The sequence below is a fragment of the Sus scrofa genome, chromosome 14 (assembly GCF_054392235.1).
Source record: "Sus scrofa isolate SSC_HxYL_T2T_F1_AM1 chromosome 14, Sscrofa_HxYL_maternal_Yorkshire_Landrace_v2.0, whole genome shotgun sequence".
NCBI lineage: Eukaryota > Metazoa > Chordata > Mammalia > Artiodactyla > Suidae > Sus > Sus scrofa.
In genome coordinates this window covers 47,127,106-47,142,151 of record NC_139396.1, presented here as the reverse complement: position 1 = coordinate 47,142,151, position 15,046 = coordinate 47,127,106, and positions in this window count along the sequence as shown.

The window sequence follows — 15,046 nt, the reverse complement described above, 5'->3', positions numbered from 1 at the left end:
CGGCACTGTGAAAACTGGGCAACTGCATGTAAGAGAATGAAATTAGAATGTTTTCTAACACCATACACAAAAAATAAACTCGAAATGGATTAAAGACCTAAATGTAAGGCCAGATACTATAAAACTCCTAGAGGAAAACATAGGCAGAACACTCTTGGACATAAAGCACAGCAACATCTTGTTTGATCCACCGCCCAGCACAAAGACAATAAAGACGCAAATAAACCAATGGGACCTAATTAAACTCAAAAGCTTCTGCACAGCAAAGGAACCATTAAAAGAAAAGACATCCCACAAAATGGAAGAAAATTTTTGCAAATGACTCCACCGACAAAGGTTTAGTCTGAAAAATATACAAACAACTCATACAACTCAATAACATAAAAAACAAACAACGCAATTGAAAAATGGGCAGAAGACCTAAACAGACAGTTTTATAACATCTTAAGAGTCTCACAGTTATAGAATTTTCTCCCTAGTTGGTATTTCCTGATGCCATAGAGAGGCAGTTTAATCTCATTGATAACTTGTCTCCAAGCTATATTTTCAGGAAGATTTGCTTCAGGAAAGCATTCCAGCAGACTTTTAATTCCATCTGCAGAGTGTGACTTCTTGTTATAACCTCCTGGGTTGATTTATATCATCTCTAAAACATTAGGGGGCTCATCTTTTGGGGTTCATCCAAGGTTCTTTGGTTGCCAGTCACAGAAATTGATTTTGACTAATTCCCCTCCCCCAGGTCAGCTCTCTTATTTTTTTAATTAATTGAAATATAGTTATTTGCAATGTTGTGTTAGTTTCAGTTATAAAGCAAAGTGATTCAGTTATACACACACACACACACACACCCTTTTTTTTCCTTTTTACACGCACTTTCTTGGCATATGGAAGTTCCCGGGCTAAGGGTCAACTCAGAGCTGCATCTGCTGACCTACTCCACAGGCACAACAACACCAGATATGAGCTGCATTTACAGGCTTTGGGTTCCTAAACAAAAGCCTAAGGAAAATCTTGGCATTGCTGGGGCTGTGAAAAATAGAAAGTCCGAAAAAAGGAGAATTTCTAAAACATTACAGTAAATATAGGGGGAATTTTCAGTTCTACAGAAACACAAAAACTCTGGGAAGTAATAATACTTTACTAGAAGTTGAAAAAAAAGAGTGGGATTATGCTGTAACTTCTTTTTTTTAAAGGCCGGGCCTTTGGCATATGGAAGTTCCGAATCAGACTGCAACGGCAAGCCTATGTCACAGCCATGGCAACACACCAGATCCAAGCTTCACCTGAGTCCCAGGCTGCAGCTTGCAGCAACGCCTGATCCTTTTTTTTTTTTTTGGTCTTTTTAGGGCCACACCCACAGCATATGGAGGTTCCCAGGCTAGGGAGTCAAATTGGATCTGTAGCCGCTGGTCTACACCATAGCCACAGCAACAGAGGATCCAAGCCACGTCTGCGACCTACACCATCGCTCACAACAACACTGGATCCTTAACCTACTGAGCGAAGCCAGGGATCAAACCCACATTCTCAGGAAGACAACATCAGGTCCTTAACCTGCTGAGCCACATCAGGAACTCCTATCTATTCTTTTTTGATTTAAAGAGAAAACAGCCTTGGAGTTCCCGTCATGGCGCAGTGGTTAACGAATCTGACTAGGATCCATGAGGATGCAAGTTCGATCCCTGGCCTTGCTCAGTGGGTTAAGGATCTGGCGTTGCCATGAGCTGTGATGTGGGTTACAGACGTGGCTCGGATCCCGAGTTGCTGTGGCTCTGGAGTAGGCTGATTAGACCCCTAGCCTGGGAACCTCCATATGCCTCGGGAGCGGCTCAGGAAAAGGCAAAAAGACAAAACAAAACAAAACAAAAACCAACAACAAAAAAGAGAGAAAACAGCCTTTAGTAGAAGGTAATTGTGGTGTCTTAGAAAATAGAAAATTAGACTGAAAACTAGACTTAAAATAGACAGGAAAAGACCAAGGCATCAGAATAGGCGTGGGGTGCAGAAACTGTGGATAGCAGCAGGTGGACATCCCTGGAGTGGAGGAGATCCAGGCATGTTGATTGAGAGCTCCACCAGGCTGCATCCAGTAGGGGACATGTAACTGTCTCTTCCAAAGCCAATTTGCCATGGCGTCGTCAGGGAAAGGGTGACACCAAGACAGCTAAGCCACGTGACCACCATGCCCTCCCTCTCTTGATGGACGCAGTGGTTGTATACAAAATATTTAATAACTAGGAATTTCCACTGTGGCTCAGTGGGTTAAGGATCTGGCTTGTCTCTCTGGTGGTGCTTGTTCGATCTCTAGCCTGGGAACTTCCATATGCCACAGTTGCAGCCAAAAAAAAAAAAAAAAGAGAGAGAGAGAGAGAGAAAGAAAGAAAGGAAGAAAGGAAGCAAAGAGAGAGAAAATTTTTAAAAATTTAATAACTAGTAAGGGGAGTTCCCATTTGTGGTTCAGCAGGTTAAGGACCGACTAGTATCCATGAGGATGCAGGTTTGATCCCTGGCCTTGCCCCATAGGTTAAGGATCCAGCGTTGCTGCAAGCTCTGGCATAGGTTACAGAGACTGCTCAGATTTGGTGTTGCTGTGGCTGTGGTTTAGGCCTACAGTTGCAGCTCCAATTTGACCCCTAGCCTGGGAGCTTCCATAAACCACAGATGTGGCTGTAAAAAAAAAAAAAGAAAGAAAGAAAGAAAGAAAAAGAAAAAGAAAAAGAAAAGAAAGAAAAGATCACCTCGTAGGGACATTAATACCTAGTAGAATCATTGACCAATCAGAGTTGACCTTGTTGTAAATACTTGGGATAGCCCTGCGGGGGTGCAACAGAGAACTTCACACAATTTCATTATTATAGAACTTTTTCTCAGAGTTCCCTGGTGGCTTGTCAGGTTGAGGAGCCAGTGTTGTCACTGCTGTGGCCTGCGTTCCATCCCTGGTCCAGGAAGTTCTGCATGCTGTGGGCATGGCCAAAAAAATTTCCTTTTCCCGGAAAGCTGGAAAAGTAAAAATAAACACACACTAGTTTCTTGTTTGCATCTCCTTCCTTCTCTGTATATTCATCTCTAGATAATTTCAGAGCCAGTGTGTCTAGTGTCTAATGAGATGAGCCCTGGGTTAGGAATTCTGACATTCTGTCAACTCATCTTCTTAAATCATATCTTGTTTCATCTAAGGTCTCAGGATTCCCATTGTAAAACTGGGGTAATTGACCTTTAAATCTAATTGAACTCAACAAAATGTCTTTTTTTGTTGTTGTTGTTGTTTGTTTTTTAGGGGCGCACCAGCGCCATATGGAAGTTCCCAGGCTAGGGGTCAAATTGGAGCTGCAGCCGCCAGCCTGTGCCACAGCCACAGCAACACCAGATCCAAGTCACATCTGCAACCTACACCGCAGCTCACAGCAACACGAGTTCCTCATCCCACTGATTGAGGCCAGGTATTGAACCCGCATCCTCATGAATACTAGTCAGATTCGTTTCCGCTGCACCATAACGGGAACTCCAAAAATATCTTAAAATCCTATTCACCTGGCTTCTCTTGGCAACGAGTGACAAAGTCATTAACTATAAAATAAATAAGTAAAAGCAATGCTCCCTGATGAGATAGCCGCTCAGCTTTCAGCTGTTTCCTTAGATTAAACAGCAAGATTGCCTAGAACTTGAAGATTTATTTCTCGTATGTGGATGAAAGTTAAAAGTACACACTCTCACTGCTGCGTGTTAGCATCTCTGCTGTCAGAGCACACTTTCCTGGAGAACCCTTCCCCTCCACAAAAAGGAAAGACAGCGCCAAAGCAGGTCTCTTTTCGTCGTGAAGGATAGCAGTTTAATTGCCTCAGCCATTTAGAAACCCAACCACTGATAGTTCTCTAATGAAATGTTTCATGCGATTTGGTGCCTTTGAGGGGAGAAAAGAAAAACGCTTGTCCCGATCTATAAATCACGTTAAATAATTTCTGTTCCTTTTGAAGGAAACTTTTGTCACCCTCTGTGTGTTATATTATCTGCATGAAGCAGACACTGGCAGAGGGGGAAGAAAATGACAGGACACTCTAAGCAAATGTAATCAAGTAGTTCCCAATATTGTATCAAAATAAATGAAGTGAATAACACCAGAGCCCTTTCTTGGGTCTCTTTTTGCAACAATAACCATTGTGCGAACCATACACCAGAGGTGAGGCAGATGGATGGTTGAGCTTGAAGGCGCCGTGGTAACGTATGAAATCCCGGGAAACAATAGCCAGCTTCAACTGCTGTATTTAATTTCAGCAATTCTTTGCATCCAGGAACTGGGAAGAACTAAGAAGAGAGGGGAGAAGAACTGTAGCCCTTTCGAACCACGTTTTTGTTTTAGATTCCATCAAATAGCTGCAGGTAGGTTCTTGGGTTTTAACTCTTCTGGATCTGCTGGTGGGACTTCTGTTGTCTGTGGCAAGAACATCGTTCAGAAGTTAGTGGTTCCCTGTTGGGGTGGACCTTTGTCATCCTTTGAATGTCCCTTTAGGAAAGCCCTCACTGTATGTGGGTCTCCGCTCAAGCTGAAAAAGTGAGATTCCATCTCTGACAGCTAGGGGTCAGCACATGGCCTGGGCTTGGCCAAGGGGATTCTTCTTTTTATTTTTATTTTTTTAAACCTTATTTATTTATTTATTTTACTTTAAAAAAATAACTCAAATGAATTTATCACATATGTAATTGTATAATGATCATAACAATCTGACTTCACAGGATTTCCATCCCACAGCCCAAGCACATCCCCCCACCCCCCAAACTGTCTCCTCCGGAGACCATAAGTTTTTCAATGTCTGTGAGTCAGCATCTGTTCTGCAAAGAAGTTCAGTCTGTCTTTTTTTCAGATTCCACATGTCAGTGAAAGCATTGGATGTTGGTGTCTCATTGTATGGCTGAGTTCACTTAGCATGATAGTTTCTAGGTCTATCCATGCTGCAAAAAATGCTGGTATTTCGTTCTTTTTAATGGCTGAGTAATATTCCATTGTGTATATGTACCAGGGGATTCTTCTTTTTAAAATTTATTTTATTGTTATTAAGTTATAGTCGATTTACAGTATTTCTTCAAGTTCTCTTGTACAGCAGAGTGATCCAATCACACACAAAGGCATTCTTTCTGTAAGAATTCTTTTTTTTTTTTTTTTTTGGTCTTTTTAGGGCTGCACTTGTGGCATATGGAAGTTGCCAGGCAAGGAGTCAAATCAGAGCTTTGGCCTTCAGCATACACCACAGTCACAGAAACGCCAGATCTGAGCCTACATCATGGCTCATAGCAACGCTGTATCCTGAATCCACTGAGCAAGGCCAGGAATCGAACCTTCGTTCTTATGGATACTAGTCGGGTTCATTACCACTGAGCCACAATGGGAACTCCCAAGAATTCTGATTCTTGAGTAACAAATGCAGGGTGGCTGGGGCTATAGGAGGTCACACTTGTAGCAGGAATATAAGTGGCTTGTGTCACCTTTGCTGTGATAGTCAATATCTGGCTCTTAATAATTCCTTTGGTTCCTGCTCTGTTTTCATGCTTTTAATCCCCTTTTATTCTCTGAGTCCTGATATTTTCACAATAATAAGTCCATTTCTGTTGCTTGCAACCAAGAAAACAGACTGTCTCCAATAAGCTTCTTAGAAGAAAATTTCACCTTTTTTTTTTTTTCTTTGGGGGAAAAAGAGGTTAAGGACCACATTCCGCTGCCTCTCTCAAATGATAAAACTGCCCACACTCAAGATGCTGCCAGACAATTAGGCAGATCGGGAAAGCCTCTTACTGCGTGGCCCCAGGGATGCTGGTTTTTTGGCTGGAAAGGTTGAGTTTGGTGTTCCCATGGGTTCCCTCTGCACCCTCTCCAAACAAGGTACCTGAAAGCAGTTCCCCTTCCCTATTGCCAGTTCCCTATTGCCAGGATTTAGATAGCACTGTGGCTAGAAATATTGTTAATTTGGAAATAACAGAGACGGCTTTTGCTGCTTTTAGCATCTCATCTGGCAGTTGTGTGACCTCTGTAAATGTGCTGGCTATACTTGCTGTGCCTGGTCCCTCTCCAGCCTTGCAGTGTTAAGATTCCTCTGTCCAAGGATGCCAGTATGTAGTTATATCACGACCTGGCATATGTGTTAGTTTCTCATTTTTATACAGTCAGTGGACAACACAGTAAAATGCCTCAAATTTTATTCAAAATGGCTTGTGAAATGTGGGAGCTGTGTCTTATTCAAAGCTGTCTTTGAAATCAGAGAAGGCGGAGTTCCCGTCGTGGCGCAGTGGTTAACGAATCCGACTAGGAACCACCATGAGGTTGCGGTTCGGTCCCTGCCCTTGCTCAGTGGGTTAACGATCCGGCGTTGCCGTGACCTGTGGTGTAGGTCGCAGACGCGGCTCGGATCCCGCGTTGCTGTGGCTCTGGCGTAGGCCAGTGGCTATAGCGCCGATTGGACCCCTAGCCTGGGAACCTCCATATGCCGCGGGAGCGGCCCAAGAAGTGGCAAAAAGACAAAAAGACCAAAAAAAAAGAAAAAAGAAATCAGAGAAGGCGAAGTTCCCATCGTGGCTCAGCAGGGTAAGGACCTGGCACAGTGCCTGTGATGCAGGTTCAATCCCTGACCTCGCTCAGTGGGTTAAGGATACGACGCTTCCATGAGCTGTGGCGTAGGTTGCAGATGCAGCTCAGATCTGGCGTGGCTGTGGCTGTGGTGCAGGACAGCAGCTGCAGTTCTGATTGGACCCCTAGCCTGGGAACTTACATATGCTGCAGGTGCAGCCCCCCACCCCCCCAAAAAAATCAAGAAAGACAATTGTGGGATAACTTCAGAGTAGCATAGCCAGGGACGCAAGAGGATTGGGTTCCTGCAATGCTGGACAAACAGAATGCCACTGCCAACATTTCCCTCGGGGAAGGAGGAGCCTCTGTAGAGTATCACCCTGCAAGTCCTCTGGAATCCATTCATAAAGATATAGCCTTTGCATTTACTGCAGAATTTGTAACTTGTGTAATATTTATACATCCAATTACTCCTTCCCTCTCCCACCCCAAGCTTCAGCCTCTGTTCTTTGTGGGATGGCTTAAGCTGTATCTAGCTAACTTTTCCCCAGGTATAGTTTTTTTGGCTTGGCCGACATCACTCTAATCTTGCAGATTTGGAAATACAACCCAGTTACTCTCATGTGATAGTGACTCAGATTCCTCCTCTGCAGAGCAAGTGGAAATAGCAGGTCTCACGTCTGAACCTTCACCTATTTTTTATTCTTCTTTATTTTCCATTGGGTGGGTAAGCACCCGGACAAGCCTATCCTACTGCTTCTACCTTGTTGCAGTAACAACCAAGTTGAGTGAGTTCTGGGCTCAACCTTGTATCATAAATGCGTGATCGCCAGCCCAACCCAGTTAACAGATTGAGAAGCTACAATTAATATGAGAGCTTTTTGCACAGGGCATTTCATCTACAGACATAACTCACAAGGAACACGCATTGTTTTCCACTAAGGTGAACTCAGCTGAATCACTGAGAAGTTATGGCCTCACCGGGACAGACTTGAAAACAAAAAATTGAAGAAGAAATTAGTGAGTCTTATCGGTAGTAGACATACACAGATGGAAGCTGGGATTGCCACCTTGAGTTGCTGTATGTGTGCTAAGTGTGTCTATGTGTGTGTGTGAACGTGTGTTTTGTGTGTGCAAACACACCACATGTAGCTATAAAACAGGGATTAAGAATGCAGGCTGTTGCAATTCCCTCTGTGGTGCAGTGGGTTAATATTCTGACCACAGCAGCTCCAGTTGCTGCAGAGACACAGGGTCAATCCCTAGACCAGGAATTTCCATGTGCTGTGAGTGTGGCCACTAAAGAAAAAAAGAATGCAGGTTCTTGAGGCAGCCTGTCTAATTTCATATCCTGGGTCTGCTGCTCATGAGCTGTATGATCTTGAGCAAGTACCAAGGAACTCAGCCCCCACCCCCCATTTGTTCTGTTTCCATGTATCTGTTTTTGTTTGGTTTGGTTTGGTTGGTTTTGTTTTTAGATTCCATATAGAAGGGAGACAGTGGTATTTGTCTTTCTCTGACATTGCACTCCAGTATTACCCTCTAGATTCATCCATATTGTCACAAATGGCAAGATTTCATAATTTTTTTTGTTTTTATTTTTATTTTTTTTTTAGGGCCGTACCTTGGCATATGGAAGTTCCCAGGCTAGGGGTTGAATCAGAGCTACAGCTGCCAGCCTACACCACAGCCACAGCAACGCAGGATTTGAATCACATCTGTGACCTACACCACAGCTCATGGCAATGCTGGAAACTTAACCCACTGAGTGAGGCCAGGGATCAAACCTGGGTCCTCATGGATACTGGTTGGGTTGGTAACCTGCTGAGCCACAATGGGAACTGCCTAGACATTAACTCTTTATTAGATATATGACTTGCAAATATCTTCTCCCTTCCATAGGCTGACTTTTTGTTTTGCTGTGCAAAAAGCTTTTAAGTTTGACGTAATCCCCCTTGTTTATTTTTGCTTTCGCTTCTCTTGCCTGAGGAGACATATCCGAAGAAATATTGCTAAGACCAATGTTTTCTTCTAGGAGTTTTATGGTTTCAGGTGTAATATTTAAGTCTTTAATCCATGTTGTGTTTATTTTTATTTATTTAGTTTACTGACGTATAGTTGATTTACAATATTATGCTGGTTTTACGTGTACAACAGAGAGATTCAGGGTTTTCTGCAAATTATATGCCATTAGAGGTGAAGATATTTAGGTATAAGTCCCTATGCTATACAGTAAATCCTTTTTGCTTATCTATTTTATGTATAGCAGTTTCCATCTGTTCATCCCCTACTCCTAAATTATCCCTCCATTCCTGCCTTTGCCCTTTGGTAACCCTTTTTTCCTATGTCTGTGAGTCTCTTTCTATTTTGTACATAGATACACTTGTATTATTTTTAGATTCCATAGATATGTGATATCATATTTTATCTGTCTTTCTATGTCTGACTTATTTCAGTAAGCCTACTATTCTCTAGGCCCATCCACATTGCTGCAAATGGCAGCATTTCCTTCTTTTTTATGGCTAATATTGCATTATATATGTGGTGTTTATTTTTGTATATTGTGTGAGAAAGTAGTCCAATTTGATTCTTTTACACATAGCTGTTCATTTCCCCCCACTCCGTCTATTAAAGAGGTTGTCCTTTTTTTATTGTATATTCTTGCCTCCTTGGACATAGATTAATTGACCATATAGGGAGTTCCCATCATGGCTCGGTGGTTAACGAATCCAACTAGGAACCATGAGGTTGCAGGTTTGATCCCTGGCCTTGCTCAGTGGGTTGGGGATCTGGTGTTGCCGTGAGCTGTGGTTTGGGTTGCAGCTGAGGCTCAGATCCCGCGTTGCTCTGTCTCTGGTGTAGGCTGTGGTGTAGACCAGCAGCTGCAGCTCCGATTAGACCCTAGCCTGGGAACCTCCATATGCCACGGTAGCGGCCCTAGAAAATGGCAAAAAAGGCCCCCCCCCCAAAAAAAAATGACCATATAAGTGGTGATTTAGTTACTGGTTTCTTCTGTATCACCCCAATAACATAGTTTTCGACTGAATGTATATCTGATCTAGTCTTTACATCTGCATGTTTGACTTAACAATGGCACATAGAGTATTCCATACTATGTAGAGACATCCTTCATTCTTTTTAGTCATTTGCATAAACTCCAGTGCATGCAGCTGTCCCTGATGTGAGATGTGATGTAGGCACTCCTGCTAGAGTGATGTCATGCTGATGAACAGAGGGTAGGCAGCTCAGCCAACACCCAAGTTGATTTTTCCAAAGCCACTCATCATGATAACACCCCCTTGATGACTGTGTTGGCACAGTGACCAACATCTTTCCCAGAGTCACCTCTTCTGATGATGATGGGAAGGGATTCCTGGGATCCTGTGGTGATTTCTTTTTTTCTTTTATTTTTTTGCTTTTTAGGGCCACACCTGCAAGATATTTAAGTGCCCAAGCTAGGGGTCGAATTGGAGCTACAGCCGCTGGCCTACACCACAGACACAGCAACACCAGATCTGAGCTCTCTCTGCGACCTACACCACAGCTCACGGAAACACTAGATCCTTAACCCACTGAGCAAGGCCAGGGATTGAACTGCATCCTCATGAATACTAGTCAGATTCATTTCTCCCGCACCACGATGGGAACTACCTGTGGTGATTTCATATGTCCAGGGAACACCCCATGGACCCTGTATAACCATGGAGCCTATAGGATCCTTTGGGACAAAAGGAAGCCACACTGATTCTAGAGAGTAAGGAATCATCCTGGTTCCTTACCAAGGTATATCTGTCAGTTACTGCTGTGTAACACAAGCACAAAATCCCATTGCTTAATTGATAAATATTTCTTTAGCCCATGCGTCTGTGCACTGGCTGGACATTTCTTCTGGTCTTGGGTGGGCTTACTGATGTTTCTATATCAGTTGGTGAGTCAGCCATTAGATTGACTCTGCTGATTTTGACCAGGCTTTCTGGCATCTGGGATCTTGACTGGGACAACTGGATTTCCCCTACTGCTCTACATGGCTCATTCTCCAGCAGGCTTGTTGATGGGGAGGCAGAGTTTTAAGGAGTGAGTGGAAGAAGGGCTCTTGAGCCCTGGGAGTGGGACAGGCACAGAGTCGCTTCCACCATATTTTGTGGGCTAAAGCAAGTGACCAGACTAGCTCAAACAGTAAAGGTGGGGAAATATACTCTACCTCTTGAGAGAAAGAGCTGCAAAGTCATTGAAGATGGTGTGCACATAGGGAAGAGAACTGGAGCTCCCTTTTGCAATCAGTGCATCACTCCCATAGAGTATATTGTCCCAGAAGCCTGGAGACACTTACGGGTCAATAAAAGGCCTTGGAAGCCGGTACTGAACTTGGGGTCTGAGAAGCTGGTCCTAACCCAGAGAACCAGACACTATAGCCAACTCCCCGTTGATGGACATCTGGATCATTTCCAGTGTTTGGTCACTACAAAGACCCCTGCGAGAAATATCCTCATGCCTCCTTCTGTCTCTGTGCAAATGTGCAGGTCCAGTTGTAGGAAAAATTAGTTTGCTTTTGAAACTGCAGAAATGCATCTGGGGGACTCGAGGAGCTCTGGTTCTTTATATCTCAGCATAGAAAGAATTCAGCAAGAGGCGAAGTGATAGATAAGTTATTTATTAGAATTTGACACTTGTGAGGTTGACACATGGGCAGGCTGGGCTAAGAACTTAGTGGTTACAGTTTTATAATCAGAGGAAAAATGGGGAGAGGAGAAGACCACCTTTTTCCTCATTCTTAAGTGGACATCAATCTTCCATCATCAGCTTCTCCATGTCGGGCAGGGGAGTTTTCTTGTCCCTACGTGGTCAAATTGGGACCATCATGGCACCACGGAAATGAGCAAAAAGGCAGTAACATATACGAAAATATGGAAAATCATCTCAGGTTTCAGCATAACGTCACCTTTCCCTATATTTTTGTTTTTAGCATGCTCTAGGAATCATCAACTTGCTGACCTCACTGGGCAGGATGTGGGTTCATTCCACCATTGTTTTATTGTTTGGGAGTGTGTCTCATACTTCTGTTGCCTGGCTTTGTTGCTAAGCAAGCCTACTTGGTTTTGATCTTAAGCAAGCCCTCTTTTTGTTTGTTTGTTTGTATGTTTGTTTGTTTTTGCTTTTAAGGGCTGCACCTGTGGCCTATGGAGGTTCCCAGGCTAGGGGTCCAATTAGAGCTTCAGCTGCTGGCCTGCACCACAGCCACAGCAACGCAGAATCCGAGCGGCATCTGCAACCTACACCACAGCTCACGGCAATGCCAATCCTTAACTCACAGAGCGAGGCCAGGGATTGCACCCGCATCCTCAGGGATCCTAGTTGGGTTCATAACTAACTGAGCCACAGTGGGAGCTCCAAGCCTGCTTTCTTTTTTCTTTTTTTTGGGGGGGGGCTCTTTGCCATTTCTTGGGCTGCTCCCGCGGCACATGGAGGTTCCCAGGCTAGGGGTCTAATCGGAGCTGTAGCCGCTGGCCTACGCCAGAGCCACAGCAATGACAGATCCAAGCTGCATCTGCCACAGCTCACAGCAACGCCGGATCTTTAACCCACTGAGCAAGGCCATGGATCGAACCTGCAACCTCGTGGTTCCTAGTCGGATTCGTTAACCACTGAGCCATGATGGGAACTCCACAAGCTTACTTTCTTGAGTGATCATTAACATACAAGGATCTCCCATACTTTTTTTTTTTTTTTTAAACTTACAGTCCCCTAGTAGGATTCACTATTTAATCACCTACTTTGGCCTTTTACTCTGTCCCTATCACTTCAAAGAGAGACTCCTTCTTATTTTTTTTTTTTTTTTGGCTGGGGATGGGGGGAGCCCTGGGCAAGGCATCTAAATAACTGCGTGCAAGAACGGAGCTCCTTGAAAACAGAGCTCCTGCTGCTAGAAGCTGATTTATCAATGGAGGCAGCAGCAGCCAGTCTCTGTACCGGAAACAGTGTATAAGCTCTTAAGTCCTTGTGTTTTGAAGGAAGAGGCTTTTCCTTTAGCCTCCCAGGCCTCCCTTCGGTCTCAAAAGGCTGACTGGAGAGTGAATGATGAGGAAATATTGTTACAGCTCAAAACCAGTTAAAACCGTCTCCATGATGTTACCTCCTGCCGTGGCTCACTCACCACCTCTACCCGGCTTTTCACAAATGATTTCTTCCTTGCTTCCTTGCTCTCTTTTACTAATGGTTACTTTCTGGTTAGAGTTAATGGCACCTGGTGTTTTCTTTTCCTTTGAAACACTCCCCACACCCCCTTCCTTTTGTGAGTAACCTTCACTGCAGAGAGAAGGTCAAGGTGTGATAACCCCAAAGACCACCAGAAACTGTCACCCGACCCCCTGACTCTGGCCTCGATGACTTTGACATGATCTATGGAGGGAGAAGAATGCAGGACCCTAATCTCATCAACAGCCCTGTTTTTTCACGCTAAATCTATAAAAAACGTCTTGCTATCCCCTCTCGGGGGAGGACACAGCTTTGAGGCATTATCCTGCTGTGGCCTCTGTTGCCTGGCAGAGCAATAAAGCTGTTCTTTCTGCTTCATCCCAGAGTCTGTGTCTCTGAGACTGCACTGGTGCCGATGTATGGAGGCTGGTTTCGGCTATAGCCCAGCCCTGCTCACACCCCTCCCCAGCACTCAGCTTGCTCTTCCCTGGAGTATTCCACTGAGTGCTCCTCCTGAGTATCCCTCGGCCGTGCACACAGAGCCAAGGGCTGCATTAAATCAGATCTCTGCTGAACGGCTCAGTAATGCAGAGCATCCTGAATCCAGCGTGCAGGCCAGCACTGCTGTATAAGGGGAACATTCTCTGCCCATCGCTGACCTTGGAAACCCACCCCACGCCTGCAGGTGAATGCCAAATGCTAAGAGAAGAGCAATTGTTCAGGGCTGGAAGGAGGGAGGACAGCAGAGAGTCGTAAATGCTTATTAATGGCTAGAGGGGATGGAGGCTGGGATTTCTGGCATGAAAATAAAAGGGCAGAGAGCAAAGTTAAAGAATCGGGTATAAAATCTCAGAGTTGGACTGTCTGGTTCTCAAACCTGGCTACACATTGGCATCAACTGAGGAAGCTTTTAAAAATACAGACTCCTGGAGTTCCCAATGTGGCTCAGCAGTGATGAACCCAACTAGTATCCATGAGAATGCAGGTTCAGATCCCTGGTCCTGCTCAGAGAGTTACAGGTTCCAGTGTTGTCATGAGCTGTGGTGTAGGCTGGCAGCTGTAGCTCCAATTCAACCCCTAGCCTGGGAGCTTCCATATGCCGCAAGTACAGCCCTAAAAAGCAAACAAACAAACAAATGAAATAATGCCATTTGCATCAACCAGAGACATCATACTAAGTGAAGTCAGTCAGAGAGAGGAAGACAAATACCGTGTGATATCACTTATATGTGGAATCTAAAATATGACACAAACGAACCTATCTGCAGAACAGAAACAGACTCACAGACATGGCGAACAGACTTGTGGTTGCCAAGTGTAGGGGCATTGGGAGAGAGATGCATTGGGAGGCAGGGTTTAGCAGATGTAAGCTGTGATACCTGGAGGATAAACAACAACCTCCTACTGTAGATCACAGGAACTCTATCCAATGGCCTGTGATCAACCACAATGGAAAAGAATATTTTAAGGAAAGACTGTATAGCCGTATGACTGAATGAATTTGCTGTACAGCAGAAATTAATACAACATGGTCAATCAACCATACTTTAATAAAAGGAAAAAACTTAAAAAACCCCCACAAGGAGTTCCCGCCGTGGCTCAGTGGTTAAGGAATCCAAATAGGAACCATGAGGTCGCGGGTTCAATCCCTGGCCTTGCTCAGTGGGTTAAGGATCCGGCGTTGCCGTGAGCTGTGGTATAGATCGCAGACACAGCTCTGATCCTGAGTTGCTGTGGCTCTGGCGTAGGCCAGCGGCTATAGCTCTGATTAAACCCCTAGCCTGGGAACCTCCTTATGCTGCGGGTGTGGCCCTAGAAAAGGCAAAAAGACAAAATAAATAAACAAACAAACAAACCCTGCAAACTCCTAGGCCCTGCTCCAGGCCTAACAAAACTCCTTGGGAGGTGGGCCTTTCAAGCCATATTCTGTAAAATGTCTGCAGGTGGATTTTAGGAGAGTCTGACATGGTCCAGTGCTGCAAGCCACCCCTCATCATCCAGGAAAGATGGAATGAGTGCTGTTCACAACCATGATGAGGGCTGACTGCACCCAGGCAGTGGGCATTATTTCATCATGTCTCCTCCCAACCCTGGCTATATGTGCCATTATACATTTTGTTCTTTTTAGGGCTGCACCTGTGGCATATGAAAGTTCAGGCTTGGGGTCACATCAGAGCTGCAGTTGCTGACCTACACCACAGCCACAGCAATGCCAAATATACAACAGACACCACCTGATTCTTAACTCACTGAGTGAGGCCAGGGATCAAACCTACATCCTCATGGACACTATGTCGGGTT